General features: G+C 38.2%; 1 protein-coding gene across 7 annotated transcripts in view; it reads right to left on the bottom strand.

Moving 5' to 3' along the window:
* Positions 1-25,045, bottom strand: part of NRP1 (neuropilin 1) — a 163,101-nt gene that overhangs the window by 98,700 nt on the left and 39,356 nt on the right. The window lies entirely within an intron of this gene.

Below are 25,045 nucleotides of genomic sequence, written 5' to 3'. Positions count from 1 at the left end.
AAAATGTTACTCTAAAGATTGCACTAAGATAAGAGATATACTTGGAGCTTCTTTATCTCTAAAAGGTGGAAAAACATCTTCAATGAACAAGAGTTCTCCAAGAAAATAGGAAGATTTTCATTTGTTTGTCATTACATATTTCTTAGTGTCTTGCTCTTTTCTCTCTCCTTATCTACCAAGTCACCTAGGAGCCAGATAATCTGATTTGTCTTCCATTTGTCTACTAGAACTGACACAAAAACATTGTAATCCTTTCACTTCAAATCTTCATTTTATTTATGTGTTTAACTTGGTTCAAAAGTCCTGGGATATATTAATTTCATAAATGGCTAAAATATGGCAGTTACATAAACTGTATCTGGCAATTTAAAAGGGATCAAAGTAGGGGAAGTCTTCATGACGACCAATGCCATCTTTAACAATCCCTTTTCAAACTGTCCAGGACACATTGCTTATGTTTACATAAAGTCTCAAGAGACAACTACAAAGATGATATCACTAGTTAAAATGGACAGTTTAAGGCTCTCTAAATTAAAAACGACATTACCTCATCAGTTAAAGCCATGTGCCAGCTTTGTGTATCCGAAGGAGAAAATAAAGCTGACATTGATGGAGCTAAGCATTAACATATGTGAACTGTTATAGGAACCACATTTCCTTGTGGCATCCCATGTTTCCAGTAGCTCTCCCTGGCCTGCTAGCATTGCTGTCCTTCTGCAAAACTGTGCACATACCCAGAGGAATTGTTCCTTTCTCAATGTTTTGGCAGATGCTCTTAGTGTTAAAAGAAGATAGAGAAGTAAGGAGAGCACTATGTTCAAAATCCTTACAAGCCTTTTACAATCAACAGGGAAGGGGGACAGCTGGAATAAAGGGCAACTCTGTATTCATTCAAGCCTCACAAGTTGGCATTTGTGTAGTAGGTCCTTTTATCCCTGCTGCTTCACTGATGAGCCAGGTCTGCATGTTTTGCCCTGCTTGCAATAGTTTAACTGTGACTTGAACTGTTGACTGTGTTCATTCTGGTGACTATATCTCCAGCTCCGCAATATGGGCTTTTTACCTGAATGCTGACGTGGTCTGAATACTAAGTAGCTGAATCAGAATGCATTTTGCCTTTCTGGCACCAATAAGAGGATTGGGTCAGGCTTTGGGCAGCACTAAGGGCACTTCTGTGAGGAGACCTTTGTCCCAGGTATGAGGAAGCTTGGTCATGCTGTGCTGGGGACTGAACAGGGAGCGAAGCTGGCACTTCCATTCACACAGCCCCTAATCAGAAATACCAGGTCTCCCCTCCGCAACAGTAAAAGCTATTTTTAAAAGGGAGAGAGGGACTGCAATCTCTTCCCAGCGAGACATAATTCACTATATCATTAAATGCCAATTTTAGGAAATTAAATTTTTGTTCAGGGATACAATAGATATATTTATAAACTGGAATGCAGCTCTTATTTTGCCACTTTCCTTCAAAGTACCATCCTCTGGGTACCTAAGAGTATTGCAAAAAGCAGTTCAGGGAAATATTCAGGAGGGGGCATTACACAAGTTGTAAATGGTAGTGTGGCCAAAGACCAAAGACGAGAAGAAAGCAGCTTGGCCTCCCTCAGGAGCTGATACCAATTCCAGTGAGTTTCTCACTGGTGAATGCAGTCAGCAATGCAGCTGGTGTGCCAGGATCCCCCAACCAGACTAAATGTTTCACCACAGCGATGCCTCCCCCGCCCCCTGCCCCCACCCCCAGCTTGCTTTTGCCTGGGGGCCCAGGCGGCTCTGTGACTGCACCCTTGGAAGGTCAAACTCCCCAGTGGAGACAGCAGAGGCCTCCAAGCGTGAAATGGAGGCACTCGCTGGGCCTCATTTGGAGCCGAAGAGCTCTGGCTGCAGGGACTGAAGCTCCGTCGACATTGTCTCAGGCATGTAATTTATAAGGGCTAGAGGAAGCATCAGGAAATTGACTTGTCTGTCCCTTCAGAGACCTGCTGCTAAAAATGAATGTTCTACAAGGAGACCATGCCTTAGTCCAAGGGTACTACACATGGGAGCCTGTGCCTGGCCATGGCCGCTTCCTGTCCTTGCTGTCAGTGAACCATGGGTCCCAGTCAGGAAAGCTCTCCCTCAGACCTCATCCTCCCCATTACCAGAAGGTAAACAGCATGTGGATTTTTAAAATAGTCAGAGGACAACCAACCCCTCCTCCTTTGGCCATCCTCCCATTTCTTTTCTTAAATCTTCTGCTTTAAAGCTTTCCTTTCTGCACTAATAATGGTAAAGCAGCCTATATTTACTGGGAAGTAATAAAAAGATCTCTCTACCCAACCCTTTTACAATTAATTAAAAGAAACTTTCAATGGTTTCTGTCTTGGAGTGTGAAGTGCTGGGTGGCTCTTCTCTGGAGTATCCCCGGTTTTCATGGGCAAGCTTCCAAAGCCAAAGGCCTTTTTTGTTTACATGTTTTCCCACCCCTACCTTACCTTTGAGTGATGAAAACATTCTGCATCCTAAGAGTAACCATGAGTTAGGTTTCCCATAAGAGTGATAAGAGAATAAAGATTTCCTTCTAAGAATTTTTGAAAGGATTACCCAGAGATTATGTTTTCTTTTGGAAAGTTTGAATTATAGTTTTAGAAAAATAGCCAAGTAGAGGGAAAAGTGATGGAAAATTAGAAATGTATTGAATTACTAAAGAGACTTTTCTGAGCCTTTATAGGTATGCAGTGCTTAGTATACTAATAGTATACTTGACCGAAGTTGGGTTTTCTCTTGTGAGTGCAGAGGCATGGAGGAACCTGTTAATGGGAAGAAAGCTAATCCCCAGCAGGGTGTTGTCTGTGTGGTGAGCCAATGTACCAGCCCCTCACAGCTTCTGGACAGTCTTGCATTACTAGGAAGGGGGATTTTAGTTGGTGGTGTCTTTTTAATAACCTTCCAAGAGGATCTAACCCCACATACATACATACATTAATGATGGAGAAATTGGATCCCTGACATCACAAACCAGAGTAAGAAATAATATTGGCTAACATAAGTTTCACCTGCAAAAAATGTGTTTCTTTGGCCCTTTGGTTTGTTTTCCACAAAGCATTAATAGCTATCCCAACTGAACAACCTGTAAATGATTACTATGCTGCTGTCCGAGAATCACCTTACATACCCCCAGAGGAAAAGAGACTGTCTCTCAGAGCTTTAGAGAGAAGATGGGGAAAGAAAAGCATATGATGATGAAGTTAGGAGGAGACAATGAGTCAGGAGACAATTAGTCTACATCCATGTCTTGGAGGGATTTTATATGAGATCCACCCCTATCTGTTCTGTTTTGCTTGCAATGTTTTAATCAGGATATATAAAAAGACTTACAAAGTTCATAGCCTCTTAATTAGCAGAAGGTTCTTTTAGAAATCTGTTTCATGGAAATAATCTGAAATAATGTCAAATATTTATGCAAAAAGTATTACTTGAAGCTTTATTTAATATGGGGAAATAGAAGGAAGTAAGAAAGAATTTATATTCATATCATGGAATATTATCAGCCATTAAAAAGCAATAAAATATATTTTAGTCCTGACCAGTGTGGCTCAGTTGGTTAGGCACCATTCCACAAAGTGAAGGGAAAGGTTGATGGTTCAGTTCCTGGTCAGGGCACACATCCTTGGGTTTGTTCCTGGTCCGGGTCTGTGAGAGAGGCAACCAACTGATGATTCTTTTTCACCTCGATGTTTCTCTCCCACTCCTTCTCCCTCCCTTCCCCGTCTCTAAAAATAAATAAATACATAAAATCTTAAAAAAGATATTTTATAACTTATGAAAAGTGCTTATGATAAGTGAAAACTCAGAACATAAAACGCTGTATGTACTATATATTCTCAATTCTTATTCATATGTAGAGAAAGAAGTGGAAGGAATAATGCCCAGCTGTTAATAAACGTTAATAAGGTATTAATACTATCTGGTGAGATTATGTTCCTCAGCCATTTCTAAATTTGCATAATAAGCAAGCACTTGTTTCTAATCAAATAAAAAATATTTTGAAGAGCATTAACTACCTGTATATAAAGTAACAAATCAATACCTTATTGCCTAGCTAACAATTTTATATTTCTTGGCCAGAAAACATTAGATGTTTTATTTGGAAGTAAATCAAAGGGTTTGCTTTTTTTTTCCCCCTAAGCAAGTGGATCAATGAGACTACGTTTTTAAATATTTATGCATTTATTTATTTATTTTAGTACTGGGAAGTTAAAATAAAGTTTTGATCTTATACTTTCTGAAATGCTGGTGATAATACTTGCCATTTGTTCAGTAATTTCCATGTTACAAAGTGCTCTCAGTTGTACTGTCTCTCAGAGTCTTTACAGGAACCCCAGGAAGGCAGTTACCAAGTGGTGCCCCGAAAGCCCAGAGCTGTGGAAGCACTGGGCGAGAGACACATGTGCCTGAAAGAACTGGTACTCTCTCAGTATTGCCTACTTTAGGGCAAATTTTATTCCAATTTTTGCTCTTATTATTCCCTTCATACATATGTTTGAAGGATGAAGAATGGGTATGGCCTTATTATTTTAGAGTTACCAACTCCTAATTAATTTTTTAACTGGTCGTTGTTACCAGAAAAATGGCACATCACAAATCTAGAAGCTTAAAAGAAAACACATTCATTAGCTCATTGTTCCACAGGTCAGAAGTCTGGCAAGGCTGGGTTTTTCTCCCTTTTTTTGAGGTCAACTAGCTTAGGAACTTCATTACACCTGCAAAATCCCTGCGCAGCACCACCTAGGTTAATGGTTGGTTGAACAATGGGAGAAGGTGTGTATATACCAGGGGCCAAGGATTTTGGGGGCACTTTTCAGAATGCTGCCCACCATAGACACCTAGCTCTGATAGGAAACATTGAGCACGGAAGCTGCAGCAGGAACTGAAGGAAGGCGGGATCATCCACTTTTGTCACCTGATAGAGCAAAGACTAGTAAGATGCAGCATATAGCTAAGGGCAAGACTGGGAACATGAAGCAATAGTGGAAGCAATTTCAGTGTGCTCATGTTACATCGGCTATTGGTTTGGAACCCCTGAGCCACAGGCAGTGCTTGCAATAAAAGAGAAAGCAGGGTTCTGGAGTGAGCCACATTCTCCTGATTGAAGCAAAACAGAAGTGCCAAGATTTCCTACACATATGTCTAGAAACAGAAAAGTGGTAGTAGCTTAATTCAAAATTAATATTTAAAATAATTCAAGATGTGGTATAAAATAATGGTCAAAATACATAATTTTATTGGAAGATGTTTGGAGTTTGAATGTTTCAATTTTGAGGAATCTCACCTCATAATTAAGATTTATTAGCATGGAAGATAAAAAAATGCTTCAAATTGGAAAACATTTCTATGATTTAACTCAGATTGTGAAATCCAGAGATGCATTTTCAATGGAAGAGAAGGAACGCCTCCCTTAAAAAAACTAAGCTCCAGAGGGAAGTAATGGAGTCTTCCAGTGTCAAATTTGCAACGTTCAGTATTTATAGAAAAATTCACATGCCTTTAATCACAATAACTTCAGTTCCCAAGTAAAACCATGCCATCTGGAAGATATTAACATCATTTACAACTTGTTTGCCCCTCTATTTCATAGAAAATTTTACTTCTTGCCAACTTTCCACTGTTCTCAGGAAAAAAAGGATTACTTTTATGAATTGTCTCAAGCTGGGTTTACATAGCAAGTCAAGCCATCAAGAAGTGACAGAGGGGGCTTTTTGGACACATTTACTTCCTTCTCATTTACTTTAAATCCTCATATCTTTATTTTAAGGGTTTTTTTCCCACTATAAAGTATATTTTCTTCTCTCTGCTCCCACCCTCTCAGCCTTCCAAAGGGAATTTTTTTTTTTAAGTGAACTGAGTCTCTTTTAACCTGGTCCAGTGGAGAGGGGCAGGAAGAACTGGGTTCTGGTCTCAGGTATGAACCTCAGGAGCCACTCCGGCACCTCTGATCTGTCAAGAAGTGTCACTCTCTTTGGCCTCACACAAGAGTTGAAGACAACTGTGGGGCAAGGAGGTGACAGCTGCCTGATCATCAGGCAGTCAGATTATCCAGAATGGAATGGCTGTGATCCTAATCCCCACTCTCTGCCAGTGATGAGTGTCGTGCTCAGATCCCTAACTAACCTCTGTGAACCTGAGTTGCTCACCTGAAAAATAGACAAGATAATTATTAACTTGATGAAATAATTATGTAATGGGCTTTGTATGGGCTTGATTTCCCTTTCCAGGTGAGGTTGGAATGAAGGAGAAGGAAAGAAGCAAATATATAGAAAGCTAAGTGGAGCAGTTTTGTTTTCCCAAATGTATGCAATCCAGTTCAAAGCAGACCATAGTTCAGGTAGTACAGGACATTTAGCTATTGTTATCTCCCAGGGATACTAATCAGTCAGAACATGACTAACTCAGAATATGACTATAATCTGATATTCTGAGAAATATTAGTTGGGATGACAGTAGGACTTGCCCCAGTAACTGCCAACAAAACTCAATCAATTAAAGCCATTGTCAATCATGGAGTTAAAGAAGTTAATTTTTATGTACCATGATATGTTTTTTTTTTAATTACTAAATGCTCTAAGTGTTTCCATTGAGGGACCCCACTGATGTAATGATCTGCAGGTGGATGAGTACTATTAGCATGGAGTGCTGAATTTACTCAGAAAGCCCCTTATTGGTGTGATGGGAGCACCAGGGGGCAACTTCTACCTCTGAAAAGGTAGTGACTCTGGTTTACAGCATCCTGAAGTCATAATCCTCATTTTCTTTTTAATCTTTGGGAAAAGGAAATAAGGCCACAATTCTGTCTTAGACTATGGCAACTCAAGTTCTAATTTTAAGAGTTTTAAATATCCTTTTGATTAATTGGGAATTATTCAGTGGGGATCTAGATAGTTGGCTAATCAGAGCTGCAAGGAACAAAGCTGACAAATATTTGGTTAAAAAATATTTTGCCGTAATTAAAGTAGGTGAGATTATTTCTTTTGGTGTGAGGAAGAGGTCTTTTACCCTGAGATGACTACCCCTTTTTCTCTGAAAAGGTGGAAAGCAAAAAAGCTGGGAAAAAATGTGTCCAATGATACAGATTAGATGTCTCTTCCCTTCAGTGACAGCAAGTAGAGAAAGAAAAGTTGAACTAAAGTTTAGGATGGGCAGCAGCTACTGACCCACATTGAAATGGCTTTATCCTGTACAGTTTACCAAAGTACTGACTACTAAACTAACCACAAGCAAGAAACATTAATCTTTTAGGTATGAGCTTAATGCACTTATGATGCTAGAATGAAATGCACATAAGAAAAATCAATCATGTCATAGAGATTTCATTTTCCTTAATCCCTAATATTTATTGAAAGCAGCAAAGTGTTTGCCATAAGTCATCTTTAGAGTCTGATGAATTCATACTTGGAGTATTCTTTTTTCATTATTTAAAATTTTATTATATCAAAAAACAAGCATATCAGCTACAGACAATTGGGATTCTAGTAGTTTTACTAACCTAGTACCCAAAGTTAATCTGGTTCCCAAAGTAATACAGGGAATAGTTTGTATAATGAGAAATGTAGCTGTGGACATAAAATAACTACAAATGTCAACAAGGGGGAGTTTCTATATTAGAATATGCAAACTGGTTAAAAAACAACATATTCAGGGAATCATTTGTTATTGGCCTAAACTTTAGTTGACATATTTTTTTCTTATCACTGACTTTCATCATAGACTAATTTCTTGGTATAGAGCAAGACTTGACCTCTGTGTTAGAAACAAGCTCATGCACAGAAGAAGTGAATTAATGACCTAGGTGGCCTCATGATTTATTTGGACCTTAGAGTAATTGTGTATTTAGAAGAAAGGAGGCAGTGGCCATGACATTATCAGTAGCCTAAGAGCAGGAGCACCATCTCGTTAAGTTTAACCACATAATTACCTAAAGAGTTACCTCACTGAAAGGGCTCTATGCTTGGAGCATGTATTTAACTCAACCAGGTGATCATATAACCCCCATCCTACCATCTAAAGTACTCCCCAACCCCAAGACATCTTATGGCAAGTTAAACAGAAAGAAAGAGGGGATGTGGTCAAGTCAGCTAAAATAAAGTGAAGCATAAGGGAGCATTTCCAAATGCACTCTTCTCCTAAGCGGAACACAAGCTAGAGAAAGGTATAAAAATTTCCCCTGGATAATACTAAAGTCTCAGCTGTAATAACAAGACAGGTAGGCAAAGGAGGGAGAAGGTTATGCTCTACCTTCCTTGCTTTAATTATTCCTTAAAGGGAAGTGATTTTTTTCCCACTAAAAATCCAGAATACATAAAATGATTTAGTATTTTATTATATTTAAACAGCCTAATTTCTTTGAATGCTCTTCATGTAGAGAGCTAAAATTTACTGCAGTTTATGAATACAAGTTTATTAAGAGAATTGATAGCATGAAGGCACAGGGAAAGATAGGAATAAGGCAGTTTTTCAGCATTTTAGTTCTTGAATTATTTCAGTGCAAATAAATACTTACTTACAAATGTACAATAAAACAGGCCCTTTGAGAATCCTTTTGTGGGAAACTTATTTAAAACATTGCAAGTTCTTGAAATTATCGTATTACTTTTAAAATACTCCATATTTCAGATATTTCATTAATTCTGATTGCTTTTTTTTTTAGTAACAGTATATTACCTAGATCGCATTATTATTGTTTTCATTACTTTCCAGTGTGGTGTGCTTGCTCCCCCCACACTTTTTTTTCAGTATGAAGTAGAGATAGTAGAGAATTGGTCCTAATATGTGTTCCCCAGAAACACTTCAAGAGAAAAGATGCTTTCTATTTTCCCCAAAATCATTTGGGAATGATTCATATAATGTTCATTGTAAATATTTATAATTTATGTCAGTATATTAAAGGATCTGATAACTTTCACAGGTATGAAACCTTGATTTAACTTGGTTTAACCCAACATATGTCATTCTCATTAATCATAATCCTTTTATTACATAATGCATGGGGGCCCAGTGTTCATCACAAGTATTTCCTAAATGCCATTTAGGAAATGGCAATTAGGAAAAGTCACTCTGTTTATACCAGTCACAGGTCAGAAGTAATAAAAGTATTCTGGGATGAAGTGAACTTTGTAAATGATGACATAAATTAAAGAAGATGAAGATGAATTTGGCAACCTAACTCCTCCTATTTGGCTTAATAAATGTTAGGAGTTTAATTTGAACCAGTGCTTTAAAATGCTGTGTTAGTAACTGTCTTGGGCTAAGCAGGTATAATGCCACTACCCAAGCCTGTGTCCATACTTGTTCCAAGGGGCTTAACCAAGGTTAGAAATGCATTTGGCGTGGGTGCTTCTAGTTTGTCTCTCTGAGAGCAAGAGTATGGAATGCTCTGGGTTTGGTGACCACCATGAACAGAACCAGCAAAGTTTTACAGAGGGGAGAGACATAAGGGGAAATAGGCTGATATTGCATTTTATAGATGAGAAAACTGAAGCCCATAACACTTAAGGAACTAGAACAATATTTCAAATCCAGTTAGAAGAACCAGAACTTTTTGTGTATTATGATGAAAGACAGACTGTTCATTACATCTCATTTTTAGGAGAAGATGAAAAAGGTCTTAATAATGATCATTCAACTTCTAATTTAAAATGGTTACCAAGGGATTATTTTGCTTTTCTCAAAAACTTATAGGAAAAAGAAATGGACCATGCGGGGAGCTCACCCCATCGCTGACACCCTGGGGACTAACTTGTCTCCCTTACTTTGTCTTTGACTTGTTCTCTGGATAAATATTTCTCTAGTATTTAATGTAGCTTCTACCCATTGATCCTAAGACCACATTCAATTCCCCTTTCAGGTGTCCATGGATACCTGGACACCTGAAAGGGCCATCATTATGGCCCTAAAGTTTTTAACATTTCTGTTGTAAGACAAAAATTTAAAGAAGTCATTTATTAGACTGACACACAAACAGGCAAAACACAGATAAGTATAGAAACCACTTCTCCTGCTTGTTTGAAGGTTGTAGAGACATCATTATTTAGCAGTTACAGAGATGGCAAGCCCTTTGAAAAGACTACATGCATTTCAAAGGCTCTCTGTGTTTTGGGGAACTGGAAGTATCTGTTCCACACAGGGCAAGCTGATGATTAGGCTTCTGTTCTCTGCTCTTCCAAACCTCTGTACCTTCCTCCTACCTCCATGCCCCACATATCCAGCACCTGACCTTCTTACAGATTGGAATTAGGCAGTGTTAGAGCTAGGGTCTTGTCATGGAAGTTGAAAAGTAGAGCACAGACCCATGAAATGAAGAGAGGGGCAGGACAGAGAGAAAGGCTGGTCCAGGTCTGTCCAGGGATGGAGCCAGAGAGCAAAAGAAATATTTAGGTAACAATTTAACATAAGCATTTTCTACATCTCCTTTGAGCGTTGGCTTTCTGATGCCAAAGAAAGTATTTAATTTATTCTGCTGATGTTTCTTTTACAAACCAGCCATGCCAGTCAAGAACTCAAGATTCTGGACTGAGGACATTTCTATTTTTGTAACTGTTAAATTTCTATGTTGAATTTCTCTTATTCCCACCCTCCTCACTATTATGTAATTTCATGCCAACTGATAGTCTCTTTAATATTTTTATGTATGTAATATAGTCAGATTATTGCTGTACTGTAAAAATATCATTGATTCAGGATACTTTTCTTTTAATGACTCAGGTTGTAAGAATTCTTCTTCCCAAAGGTAAAGTACCATTTTCACTAATTAAACACATACATAGCCCTCATAATTTTTTACTTTAAAATAGACTTTCATAAATTTAGAAGTCAAGTAGCATTTATATCAATTACTACAGAATTCCTTCTTATTTATTCACTGATAAACATATACTCAGGAACACCGATTAGCAGTTCAAATACTGCTGAGACAGAAATAATGTTGGACTTGCCAGCCATTAAAAAAATAATGACTTCCTGGCTGGTGTAGCTCAGTGGACTGAGCGCAGTCTGCGAACCAAAGTGTCACAGGTTCGATTCCAGTCAGGGCACATGCCTGGGTTGCAGGCCACAGACCCCCAGCAACCACACATCGCTGTTTCTCTCTCTCCTCTCTTCTCCCTCCCTTCCCTCTCTAAAATAAATAAATAAATCTTAAAAAAATAATACTTCTACTTGATGTTTTTTGCAATTTTTCTTCCTTTAAAATACAGTATCTTCAAAAACCCTTTCCCCTTACTGTGTGACAGATATGTTAAACATAGTCTTTGTAAAGGTTTTGAACAGTAATACTATTGATCTCTTCAATGGAAATTTTCTGCACAAATGGTAGAGGGCCATTACCAAAAGCTGTGATTTTTTTTACTCCCATTATGCTCTGCAATTAAGGAGATATATAAACTTTTTAGTGAAAAAAGTAGTACTAGCTTGTCTTTATTTATGTGGTGCTGTTTTCTGAAAAGCCGAGAGAGCTTGTATGCCTGTCATTGTTTTATAGGCTTGAGAAAAGAGTGACTGGTTAGCAGTATATGCTGTGACATGTGAAGATGTATCTATGCGGCTATGTGCATATCACTACTAAAACAGCTAGTCACTTTGGTTAAACCACTGGTTTCATGGGCAGGCCTTTACTGACCTGGGTTAAGTCCTGCATTGTGTACTGAGAGTTGCACAAAAGTGCCAAGTGGTGGAGAGGTAGAGGGTGAGCAGTACCACAGGCAGAGCTCACCCTACAGGCTTTTGGTCTGGGTCTCACAGCTAGTGACTAGGAAGTGAATCACCAGCATGAGTGTTAAGCGAAGGTAAAGAACAAAAGTTGTAGCAGTTGACTATACTGGAGAATATTTCTGCAGCTACATGTTGGCCAGAGCCACCAGTTTCCCCTTCCCCCCGCATGTCTGCGCAGTCACAGTTTCAGAAATATTCAAGGTAGGTATATGCCCAGGCTCTATTGGGACCACAAACAACATGGTGTGTTTCTTTTTTACTCTAACCTGGACTTTTTAAAACAGCATTTAAATCTGGTCAAATGAATTTTGGTCTTGGCCTTAAAAAGAAAAAACAGATAAAAGATCATGTCTGGTAGATAAATTGCAGGGTAAAAAGAAAATTAAAAAGAGTGTTTTGGAGGTCAAATACATGTCCAGGGATGAGTTGCAGTGTTTTTGTTTTAAGGGAAATACTTGATAGAGCCATTGCTTGGCTAGTCCTGTGGTCTTGCCTCCAAGTCTCTGTCTAGGTACCATTCATGAGATAGTAGTAGCTCTTCTGAAGGTCAGGGGCAACTCAGTTTAATTGTACAGAATTGTTAGGAATAAATCTCTTTCCTAGAAGTTCCTTTTATTTTTGCCAATCCAAATTCCATTTTTCTAAAGCCTAATTCAAGGTTCATTTGTTCTGTGAAGCTTCATTTATATTTATATTTATTATTAATCACCTGTAAATGTTTTTTCCACTTGAATTATGAAATCCTTAGCAAGCATGAATCAAATAATTCTAAATCTGCCCATTTGTTGCACTGGAATTATTTTTTAGGTGTTGCCCATCCTTACTGATTTCTCTGATAAGATTATATTTTTAGGTAGAAAAATATTATCTTAGATTTTCTGAAAAATAGAAACAAAACTGTTTCCTTGGAAATAAGTTCATGCTTATTGAGAAAATGAATAAACAAGAAAAAAAACTAGAACAAACATCACATAACCCAGGTAGTCCCAATTATATTCACATTTTAACAACATTTAAACTAAAAGTTCTAAGTTTCTTAATAAATAGTTCTAAAAGAAAACATCTTACACCTTCAGAAGTATTTTCCTAAATATCACATAAATCACTTTTGGGAAAACTTGAGGCACTGGATGTTCTGTTTTTGTTCCAAGTACATTAAACCTGATTAAAATAACCATCATGACAACAATATCTCTTCAAAAGGGCACACCAAACACTTAGGAGCATAGTCTCATCTAGGCACTCTGGGATTTAGGTACCTAACTCCTAGTAGTGATAGTAAGTATTACATCTATGAATACCTGGGTGCTTATGTCAATCTGATCTGTTTCGGTTTCCACAGGTGGATGTCTCCAAGATTTCTATTTAGAAAAATAAAATGTTTAGCCCTGGCTGGTGTGGCTCAGTGAATTGAGTGCCAGCCTGCAAACCAAAGGGTCGCCAGGCGATTCTCAGTCAGAGCACATGCCTGGGTGCGGGCCAGGTCCCCACTAGTGGGTGTGCGAGAGGCAACCACACATTGCTGTTTCTCTCCCTTTCTTCCTCCCTCCCTTCCCTTCTCTCTAAAAATAAGTAAATACCATTTAAAAAAGAAAAATAAAATGTTTAGATCTCTACTTTTCTGCAATCCCTGGTAATGTTGGAGAAGAGTGACATCTAGACTTTTCAAATTGTATGTTGAAGAGCTGCAATTCATTATCTTGTAAAGAAATTTGTTCCACAAAGTCTTAATCTAACTGACATCAGTGTTTGTTAGAAACATGTGCAAATGGTTAAGTTTTCCTAATGAAGCTGTGAATTACTTTCTCCCCGTATGTTCCTTCCTTGGACCATCACCATCCCCCACTTTCTCCAATTACAGGACACGCATTAGAGGTTTCTCGGGCTTCATCTTCCCACCAATCTGCATGCACTGTACATGATCCATTCTTTCTTCTTCAGTGAGTAAACAGAAAACACACAGCCATGTCTGCTTAAGGTCAGTATCTGTGAAAGCCAATATTTTAGACTTTTTTTCCACCATTTGAATTTCAAATTCTTATCCTCAAATGCTTTTCACTGGGCTTTTAAATCCAGAGCCGAGGAGGACAACATGCCCTGTTCCAATAATCTCTGTCTTTTATAGGCTTACAGAGGTAAATTACAGGTTTTGTTCTTGCATTTTTTTTCTTTTTAGTATGCAGCTTGCATTAAAACATAATATAAGTCTAACAGGCACTTTGCAAGTAAGGATGTATGTAATGCCTGCATGGAATATGTCAGTATGTGCATATATTCACATAAGCATGAGCATAAATACAAAAGATTACATCTTATCTGTCCAGGAAGATTAAAGTACAAGACAAAAGATTCTCCATCTGTGTTAATTTACACAAAATGTTAAATTTGAAGTTGACTTTTGTGCATTCCTTTACAAATGGGGAGGGGATGCTGACCCTGGTTAATCCAAATCACAGGATTGACAATGATTAACTCCAGTCATCAGATGATTAGCCCTAGTCCTTGGGTCGAAACCTTGTCTGTCAGTAACTTGCACCCAAACTCCTTCAGGGAAGGTAAAGAAACTTGAACAAACCATTTTTTTAAAGTCAAACTTGGTTCAATTGCCACAGACCCTGTATTCTCTCCATGCCTTCTCAGAGGAGTCTAATTTCCAGTTTTTGTCAAATTAGTTTCTTATCAGTCAATACATGTTTAAAAACATGTCACAAGTCTCAGTGGGCTGTGTCTGCTTCAATTACCTCTGATTATTACATCACGATTCACAAATGAGATACCAGAGTCACTCCTATTTACTGCAAAATGCTATTGAAACAAACTGAAATTCAATTTCAGTACAGACTGCAGGAACCCATCAAAATAGATCAAGTGGGGAGGAAGTGGGGCCTCAAGGTGCACTGAGCCATTGTTAAATGCAAGACGGCATCACACCTAATAATTTAAACATGGTCTTGTGGCCTGACAGTTTTAATGATTTCTTGATCTCTTTCCTTTGGCTCTGTGTGCACTTTGCCACTGTAGAGTTTAGCACATGACAGGTTATGGATTAAATACGAAGCCCTCTTCTGCCAATAGCACTTCCAGGAGGAGAAAAATGACTGGGTACTTTTATAAATGGTCATGCCGTAGGTGTCTACAGGAAACAATCTTTAGTGTAAAAGCAGTTTTACAAACTGCTTTTTAGATACAAACCAAACCATAAAACTGCTAAGTTCAAATTTTCAACTATTATCTGGACAATAAGAATCAGGCACCTTGGTAGGCTGGCCTGACATTTTTGTTGGCATAAATTAAGATCCCAGGCATAACTAATGCAATCTGATTCTCAACATTAATTTAACTCCCACAATGCCACTGCTGTGCAGCCCATGGTTCACATTTTGTGATTCATTGCATTTGGATTAAAGGAGAGGTTTAAGAATTTTATAGTTGAGGCAGCTCTGACTCTCAAGAAAAGAAACATACACATATTTCTCCCATCATGTGTTGCTTGAGGGCAAGAAAAAAGAAAGCCACTGTCATCTGGAGACAGGAATTTTCCAGAAATCTATGAACAACAGCAACCATAGCATGTCACCAAACAGAAGAACTGTGCTTTAGAAACCTAGAAAGCTGTAAAAAATTTAGTAGGGTACAAAATGTGCTCTCTAAAGAGATAGTGTTGGCATGAATTCTACAAAAAAATCAAAGACTTTGCAAAATCATTTATAATAAGCATTTAAAACACAGGTTGCGATGTATTTCCTGGAAGCAGAGAATCAATTAAATGAAGACAAAATTTAGAAGAGTTATATATTATAATCATATGCCATTTGTACACACAATAGCATATATGTTCAATCTACTTTTAAATAATTTTTTATTTTGCTAATTTTTTTTCAAGTACAGTTGTCACCATTTCCCTCTGCTACTTCCCTGCCACCACAGCCATCCCCACCTCCCACCCCTTGATCCTAAACCCCTTTGACTTTGTCCATGGGTCCTTTATACATGTTCCTGACAACTCTTCCCTCTTTTCCTCCCATTATCCCTTCCCACCTCCCCTCTGGTCACTGTCAGTGTGTTCTTAATTTCAATGTCTCTGGTTATATTTTACTTGCTTGCTTGTTTTGTTGATTAGGTTCCACCTATACATGAGATCATATGGTATTTGTTGTTCACTTCCTGGTTTATTTCCTTTAGCATAATGCTCTCCACTTCCATCCATGCTGTGGCAAAGGGTAGGAGCTCCTTCTTTCTTTCTGCTGTGTACTATTCCATTGTGTAAATGTACCATGGTTTTTTGATCCACTCATTTACTGATGGGCACTTAGGTTGCTTCTAACACTTGGCTATTGTAAATTGTGCTGCTGTGAACATTTGGGGTGCATAGGTTCTTTTGGATTGGTGTTTCAGGGCTCTTAGGGTATAATCCCAGCAGTGGAATTGCTGGGTTAAAAGGCAGTTCCATTTCCATTTTTAATTTTCTGAGAAAATCCCATATTGTTTCCCACAGTAGCTACATCAGTCTGATCCCACCAACAGTGCACTAGGGTTCTCGTTTCTCCACAACCTCGCCAACACTTGTTGTTTGTTAATTTGGTTATAATGGCCATTCTCACTGGTGTGAAGTGGTATGTCCTTGTGGTTTTAATTTGCATCTTTCTGATGGCTAGTGATGCTGAGCATCCTTTCATATGTCTCTGGTCACTCTGGATGTCCTCCTTGGAGAAGTATTTGTTCAGGTCCTTCACCCATTTTTTAATTGGGTCATTTGTCTTCCTGGAGTGGACTCATGTGAGTTCTTTATATATTTGGAGATCAGACCCTTGTCCGAGATATCATTAGGCAAATATGTTTTCCCTTACACTTGGTTCCCTTTTCACTTTGCTGAGGCTTTCTTTACTTGTGTAGGAGCTTTTTATTTTGGTGTAGTCCCATTTGTTTATTCTTTACTTAAAGTCCCTTGCTCTGGGAGACATATTGGTGAAAATATTGCTTATTGGAATATCTGAGATTTTCCTGCCTATTTCTCCTCTAAAGGTTTTTTGGTGTCATGACTTATATTTAAGTCTTTTATCTACTTCGAATTATTGTTGTGTATGGTGTAAGTTGATGGTCAAGTTTCATTTTTCTGCATATATCTCTCCACATCTCCCAACACCATTTGTTGAAGAGCCACTTTTATTCCATTTTATGCTTCTGCCCCCTTTGTCAAATATTAATTGACCATTGAAACTTGGGTTTATTTCTGGGCTCTCTATTCTGTTCCATTGATCTGTGTGTCTATTCTTATGCCAGTACCAGATTGTTTTGGTTACTATGGCCTCATAATATAGTCTGAAATCAGGTATTGTGATCCCTCCTGCTTTGTTCTTCTTTCTCAAAATGGCTGTGGCTATTCAGGGTCATTTATGGTTCCATGTAAATTTTTCAAATGTTTGGTTTATATCTGTGAAATATGTCATTGGTATTTTAATAGGGATTGCATTGACTCTGTAAATTGCTTTGAGCAGTATAGACATTTTGATGATGTTAATTCTTCCAATCAGTGAACACAGTACATGCTTCCATTTGTTTGTGTCTTATTTAATTTCCTTCATCAGTGTTGTGCAGTTGTCTGAGCAACAGGTTTTTACTTCTTTGGCTAGGTTTATTACTGTGTACTTTATTTTTCATGTTGCTATAGCAAATAGATTTTTTCCTGATTTCTGTTTCTGATATTTCACTTTTGGTGTACAAAAATGCCTACTATTTCTGAATATTGTTTTTGTATCCCACTGTTTTGCCAAATTCATTTATTAGGTTGAGTAGTTTTTGGGGGAGTCTATAGGATTTTCTATGTGCACTATCATGTCATCTGCAAACAATGACAGTTTTGCTTCCTCCCTTCCAATTTGGATGCCGTTTATTTCTTTTTCTTGTATGATCACTGTGAGTAGGACTTCCAATACTATGTTGAATAGAAGTGGTGAAAGCAGATACCCTTGTCTGGTTCCTGATCTTAGTAGGAAAGCTTTTAGTTTTGCCCATCGAGTATAGATGTTGGCTGTAGGTTTCTCATATGTGGCTTTTATTATTTGAAGTATGCTTCCTGTACTCCCACTTTGCTGAGTGTTTTATCATAACTGTGTGCTGTACTTCTTATCAAATTGTTTTTCTGCATCTATTGATATGACCATGTGATTTTTGTCTTTGCTTTTGTTTATGTGATGTATTACATTTACTGACTTGCGAACATTGTACCATCCTTGAATTCCCGGGATGAATCCCACTTGATCGTGGTGTATGATCTTTTTAATATATTGCTGGATGCAGTTTGCCAAAATTTATTGAGGATTTTAGTGTCTATGTTCATCAAGGATATTAGCCTCTAGTTTTCTTTCATTGTGTCTTTATCCAGTTTTGGGATTAGAATGATGCTCGCTTCATAAAAAGAGTTTGGGAGTCTTCCCTCTTCTTTGATTTTTTGGAACAGTCTGAGAAGGATAGCTCTTCCTTAAATGCTTTGTAGAATTCTCCTGTGAAACTATCAAGTTCAGGGCTTTTATGTGTGGGGAGTTTTTTGGTTATTGCTTCTATTTTGTCAGCTGTTATTGGTCTGTTCAGGCTTTCTGCTTCTTCTTCATTCAGTTTCAGAAGGTGGTATGTTTCTAGAAATTTGTCCATTTCACCCAGGTTTTCAAAATTTTTTTTTAATTAATTTATTTTTTAGAGAGGGAAGGGAGGGAGATAGAGAGACAGAGAGAGGAAAACATCAATGTGCGGTTGCTGGGGGTTATGGCCTGCAACCCAGGCATGCACCCTGACTGGGAATTGAACCTGCAACACTTTGGTTCACAATCCGCACTCAATCCACTGAGCTACCGCCAGCCAGGGCTTAAATTTCTTGGCATATAGTTGCTCACAGTAATTTCTTACAATCATTTGTATTTCTGTGGTATCAGTTGTAATCTCTCCTCTTTCATTTCTGATATTGTTTATTAGAGTCTTTTTTATTGAAGAGACTGCTTTAAAGGCTTGTGATTTTGTTCATCTTTTCAAAGAACCTGCTCCTGGATTTATTGATCCTTAGAATTGTTCTTTTTGTCTCTGTGTCATTTAATTGTGCTCTGATCTTCATTATTTCCTTCTTTCTTCTTGCTCTGGGCTGTCTTTGTTGTTGTTCCTCCGGTTCTCATAGATGTAGGGTTAGGTTGCTCACTTGAAATGTTTCTTTTTTAGGTAGGCCTGTATCACTATGAACTTCACTCTCAGGACTGCTTCACTGTGTTCCATAAGTTTTTGACTGTTGTGAATTCATTTTCATTTGTTTCCAGAAACTTTTTGATTTCTTACTTGATTTCATTATTAACCCATTCATTGTTTAATACTGTGCTATTCAATCTTTATGAATTTTTGAGTGCTGATAAGTTTTTTCCTTGAGGTTTGTTTCTAGTTTCAGGACCTTGTGATCCAAGAAATTTCTTGATGTGGTTTCAATTTTCTTGAATTTTTGAGGCTTGTTTTGTGTTCTATCATGTAGTCTATCTTTGAAAATGTTCCATGTGCATTTGAAAACAATGTGTATTTGGTTTCTTTGGGATGAAAGTTTCTATATATATCAGTTTAGTCCTGTTTGGTCTAGGGCATTGTTCAATGCTGCAACATCCTTGTTGATATTTTGTTTGAAAGATCTATCCATTTTTGACAGTGGGTGTTAAAACCCCCTAGTATAAGTATGTTCCTGTCTATATCTTTCTTGAAGTCCTCTGAGATTTTCTTTAATACTTGGGTGCTCCTATGTTGGGTGCATACATGTTTCTAATGTTTATGTATTCTTGACGGATTCTTCCCTTGAGTATTATGATGTGTCCTTCTGTGTCTCTTTTTATGGCCTTTGTTTTGAAGTCTATTTTTTCTGTTATATGTATTGCTCTCCCTGCTTTTATTTCTCCTATCCATTTCCTTAGAATATGTTTTCCCTACTCAGTCTGTGCAGGTCCTTTGTTGTGAGGTGGGTCTCTTATAGGCAGCATATATGTGGGTCATGTCTTCCTATCCATTCAGCTACCCTATGCCTTTTGATTGAAGCATTTAATCCATTTACATTTAAGGCTTTTATTGATAGGTATTATTCATTGACATTTTACTTTCTTCATACCTGTGTTTGTCTCTCTCTTACTGTTTTTCTTCCTTCTCTTAAAGCAGTCCCTTTAGCATCTCTTGCAGTGCTGGTTTGGTGGAGGTGTATTCTTTGAGCCTTCTTTTGTCTGGGAAATTCCTTGTTTCACCTTCCATTTTAATTGAGAACCTTACTGGATAAAGTAGTCTTGGTTGCAGGCCTTTGCTTTTCATTATTTGGAGTATTTCTTGCCATTTCCTTCTCACTTGGAGTGTTTCCATTGAGAAGTCAGCTGATATGTTACTTCCTGTTTTTCCTTTGCTGCCTTTAAGATTCTCTCTTTGCCTTGGAATTTTGCCATTTTAATTATGATGTATCTTGAAGTGGGCCTCTTTGGGTTCCTCTTGATTGGGACTCTCTGTGTTTCCCGGATTTGTGTGACTTTTTCTCTCATCAGAGTAGGGTAGTTTTCCATCATTACTTTTTCAAACAGGTTTTCTACCCCTTGCTCTTCCTTTCTCCCTCTGGTATCCCTATTATAAGGATATTATTATGTTTCATGTTGTACTGCAGTTATCTTAATGTCTCTTCATTCCTTCAGAGTCTCTTTTCCTTTTCTTGCTCTTTCTGGGTGTTTTTTTCTAACTTGTCCTTCAGCTCACTGATTTCATCCTCTGCTTCATCTAGCTTGATTTTTATTCCTTCTACTGTGTTCTTCAGTTCAGAAATTGTATTCTTCATTTCCTCTTCGCTCTTGTTGATGGTTTTTATTTCCTTTTTCATATTGATATAGTTTGCAGTAAGTTCCTGACAGTTTCCCGGATTTTTTTGGTAATTCTCTGTGAGCTCATTGAGGTTCCTTATAACCATATTTTGAACTCAATATTTGATAGTTGACTTGCCTCTATTTCATTTAGCATTCCTTCTGAGGGTTCCTCTTTTCCTTTCATTTGAGGATTGTTTCTTTGTCTTCCCATTGTTTGTGAGACTCTTCCTGTTTCCCTCATCTTCTTAAATTAATCTGCTTTGACTCCCATTTTTTGTGGTATGAACTTCTATGGTAGGAGACCTGTGAGATTCAGTGGTGCAGACTCCTTGATCTCTTTAACTTGATGCTCTTGGTATGCCTTTTATGCCATTTATGTTGGCTTTTTGGATGTAATTGGGTTTTGATTGTTGTTGGGTTGTTCTGGTAGGTCCTTCCTTCCAGCTGGTTGAGAGTCACTCCAACCAGAATGTCTTGTATGCTGTTGTACAGATGTTGCCAGAAGAAAATCACAAAGCACAGGGAACAAACCGACATTTGCAAAAATATCTCCCCCCTGCAATCTCACTATCAATAGCAAATGTACCAGTATTAATAAAGGTTTAAAGATATTAAGACTATTAGAAGAAAGGAGAGAAGTAAACTATAGTATATATTCTAGTGACTTAATATGCACAAACTTGCTGGACAAGAAATGAATCTTAAAAAGCTATGCAGGAAAGAAAATGTCACTAATCACAGAGAAGACCACAGTGGATTTTGTCTCAGTAGCCTGTAGTATTTACCCTATTTTTTCTTTCTGGATTCACCTCTGGTGATGTCAGATATTGATCCTGTCTGACCTTAGGCAGCCTGCTCCAAGACTGCCAGGGATCTACTGTGTATGGCTGTCTCTGTCAATTGTTAATCTAGTCACTCTGCACTCAGCAGTGAGGCTTAAGCCCTTTAAGGTGGGGCAGAATCCCTCCTAGGGTTGGTGCTATATTTTCCCCTTCAGGCTGCTGTTGCTTAGAGGGAAGTGGTCTGCCTGAGCAGGATGGCTGCTGCCCTATGGGGGATGACTTAGTACTGCGTTCCAGGTATCTATTCTCTCAGCTCTTTCCCTAACACGTCTGTCTGCAGTCTCTCCTCAGGCATCTCTAGTCCACTCTGCCCCCACCTTTGCTGGAGCTCCAGGTAAGTGGCTACAGATGAAATTTTGTGCATTGGCCCTTTAAACAACACTTGGCATCTCCAGCTGTCCTGGCAGACAGCAGCCCTAACACTTTTCACTGTTGGTTGTTATTTGCGTACTTTTTAGGCTCTGGTGCTCCATGCTGGGGATCCCAGCTTAGGGTTTAGATCCCCCAGTCTTCTCTAGGAGATCCAACCAGCTGCTTAATTATCCCTCCAGTGCTGCCACCTATGGGTGTCCAGCCAGCCTTCTCAAGTCTCCACTGCACTGCTTACTAGTTAGTTAGTGCTGAAGCTGATTCTTCTGTCTGTCTAAGGTTATAAGGCTTCTCTCTTGCTATTGTTCAGTTGTTTGTTGCAGCTGATTTCTCCACAATTTAGTTGTAATTCCAGATTGGTCCTGGGAGGAGGTTAGTGTGGCTTCCATTCACTCCTCTGCCATCTTGCCTCTCTCTCCTTTATTTTTTTTATATTATAATATAGAAACTAAGATGAAGAGATGGAATTGCCAAAGATTGCAGTGTTTTGTAGGGGACCACGTCTTGAGAGGTGGAAAAGTAGCCCAGCACCCATGTGGAAAACCAGTGGGGGGCATGGCAACACACCAGACCACACCCATGAAGAAGTTCTCCCATGGGGAATTGGGCTTGCAATGTGCCTAGGCCACTTGGAGTCTTTCTCTTGCTAAAAATCTCCCTCACCCTGAACTGAGGACATTTACTGCAAAGTAACTTCCTAAAAATCCATGCTAGGCCTTCCAAGGATGAGTGTAACCAGTTCGACCACTTTTGCCTTTTCATTTGCAAATATCCCTCTTCTGTGATGTGATTAGCAGCATTGGCTCCTTTGTTTTCTATAAAAGGTAACCACCTAAAGCAAACCTACGCATAGTGAATGAGGACCATCATGCAATGTGCTGAGAAACCCAATAGAGGCCTTTCACGGCAAGGGCCAAGGGCTCCCCTTGAGAGAAAAGCCATGCTGTCCCTTTTCCTCCACTGGACTCAGTAGTACATGTGAATGTCTCATTTCATCCATAATGATGTGGACACTATGGGCTGGTGTCTGCATCAGTGTTTTAGCATCAAAAGATGCAGGTCTTCAGACTCCCTACCTAGTTCTTTTCCACAGATTTCTTAAACACGTTTTCCACTTTTATCAGTTCAGAAAGCAAACCTTCTCATATATTTACTACTTTCTTGATTTTTCTGGAAAAACAGAAATCTACAACTGTGGGCACTCATATTTCTAGCATGTTTTTTAACTTTAAGCAAAGTAATTTTAAAAATCTTAATTAAAAATTATGCATTTCAAGTATTCTGATACACTAAGTTAATGTATCATTACAAATAAAAGCAGAAAATACGTAAGTTTTCTATGTGCCACTCTGCTGACTTTGACACTGATCTTCAACAGGCATCTGAGCATTTGAGTGGAAGTCATCACAATGAAGAGCTTGACCAGTGTCATTGAGTTCATGTGTACAACCTAATCCAATTCAGGCTGATGAGAAGATGTGTGTCCTGTCCTACTTTTAAACCCAGCCAGGAAAGAAATTCAGAGCTTCCAGAATAACTTATTTCTGCATTCCGTAACTACTACTTTAAAGAAAATTTAAGATGTTTCCAATCTGTCTTATTTCAATTTCAGACAATTTCTTCTCCTTTTCTTCAGTTTATTTAAATGTACATTTGCACATATACTTAAATAACAATCGATTTTTATCCCAGAGCATGAAGACTATTTCTTTTTAGACAAGATAAGAAACATTTATAAAATCTTAACTTTAACACAGTAATCTGGACAGGGACTTTTTCCAGGCTTTTTCTTCCCTGAAATGGTTTTGGATTAATAACCTATAATTCTAACATCTTCAGTAGCTATCTTGGCATCTAGTGCAGAAGAAAACAGAAACAGTGTGCTTCCTTAGAATTTTACAACCTGTTTGGACTATCGCATTTTTACAATGGTGATGGTATATTTAATCACATACAATTTATTTCATTGTGCTGGAAACAAGGAAAACCACCATGAACAAGAATTACAGTCCTGGCTGGCATAGCTCAGTGAACTGAGCACGGGCTGAGAACCAAAGTGTTGCAGGTTCGATTCCCAGTCAGGGCACATGCCTGGGTTGCAGGCCATGGCCCCCAGCAACTGCACATTGATATTTCTCTCTCTCTCTCTATCTCCCTCTCTTCCCTCTCTAAAAATAAATAAATAAAATCTTAAAAAAAGAATTACAGAGAAAATTTGGAGGGCAGTTTCTCTGTCCACAAAATGTTCCAGGTAACGAAACAGAGGCCTTAGTAAGTGATGTGGACTGCTACAGGTCACATTACTTACTAAGTCCAGTCAGGACTGGACCCTGGGTTCCTGCTTTCAAATTCAGTGCTTCCTCTATTAAATTATACTCACTCAGTATCCACCAAGGGAAAGAAACAGAAAATATATTTATTATTTTTTGAAGGAAGAATGCTTGACACTGCTAACAGTACACACACATTCAAAATCCACAAAAATTCCTCCAAACAGCTGATTCCCATAATGAGGGTGTGACACTATTACCATACTGTGGACTTACCAGTGTTTGCATCCCCATGTGAATGGATAAATTTCACTTGGCCATACAAATGTACATTCTTTTATCTATCACAGTTGCAGCATGGATAATGTTTTTTCTTCAGAAGACAAAGAACTTGCTAATGTCAATTAAATGTATTCTTTATTTTATGTTGCCATTGGAAAATACTATGTATGAGCAAGTTCAACTAAGTAGAATTTCTTTATATAAAATCAAAGTGGGATCTGCAAACTCAAATTAAAATCAGTGTATTTCTATCAGTATAAGATGTTGATCACTTACTGATTTGTATGTATGCAGTTTTATGTAGTGGTGAGATTCTGGCAAATCTCAATGCTTTGTTGAGTACTGGTTTGGGGGCTAAGCCCTTAGCATGGGAGAATGTAACAAAAGTTGAATGTGGCATCTGGCTTCCTACTAATGTGAATCACTCCTCTTTCTGGGGCTTGATATTTTTTACATAATAATGCTTCAGCAAAACCCATTTCTAGTAACTGTGCTGGCAGATATAAGGGTCCAGAAGAAAAAGCATTTGAAAGTTAATGGAGAGGAAAAGAAGTGTTATGCCACTCTTGTGAAATCCTGAAGGTTTACCCTATATAAGTGAAGCTGTTAGAGAGCTAATCTCCAATTTGTATCTGAGCAATAACAATAACATGGAACAAATACCACTTCCTGAGTGCCATGCTACCAATCTGCT

Source organism: Phyllostomus discolor, chromosome 1, assembly GCF_004126475.2.
Source record: "Phyllostomus discolor isolate MPI-MPIP mPhyDis1 chromosome 1, mPhyDis1.pri.v3, whole genome shotgun sequence".
Lineage (NCBI taxonomy): Eukaryota > Metazoa > Chordata > Mammalia > Chiroptera > Phyllostomidae > Phyllostomus > Phyllostomus discolor.
This window is presented reverse-complemented; position numbering and strand designations above follow the sequence as displayed.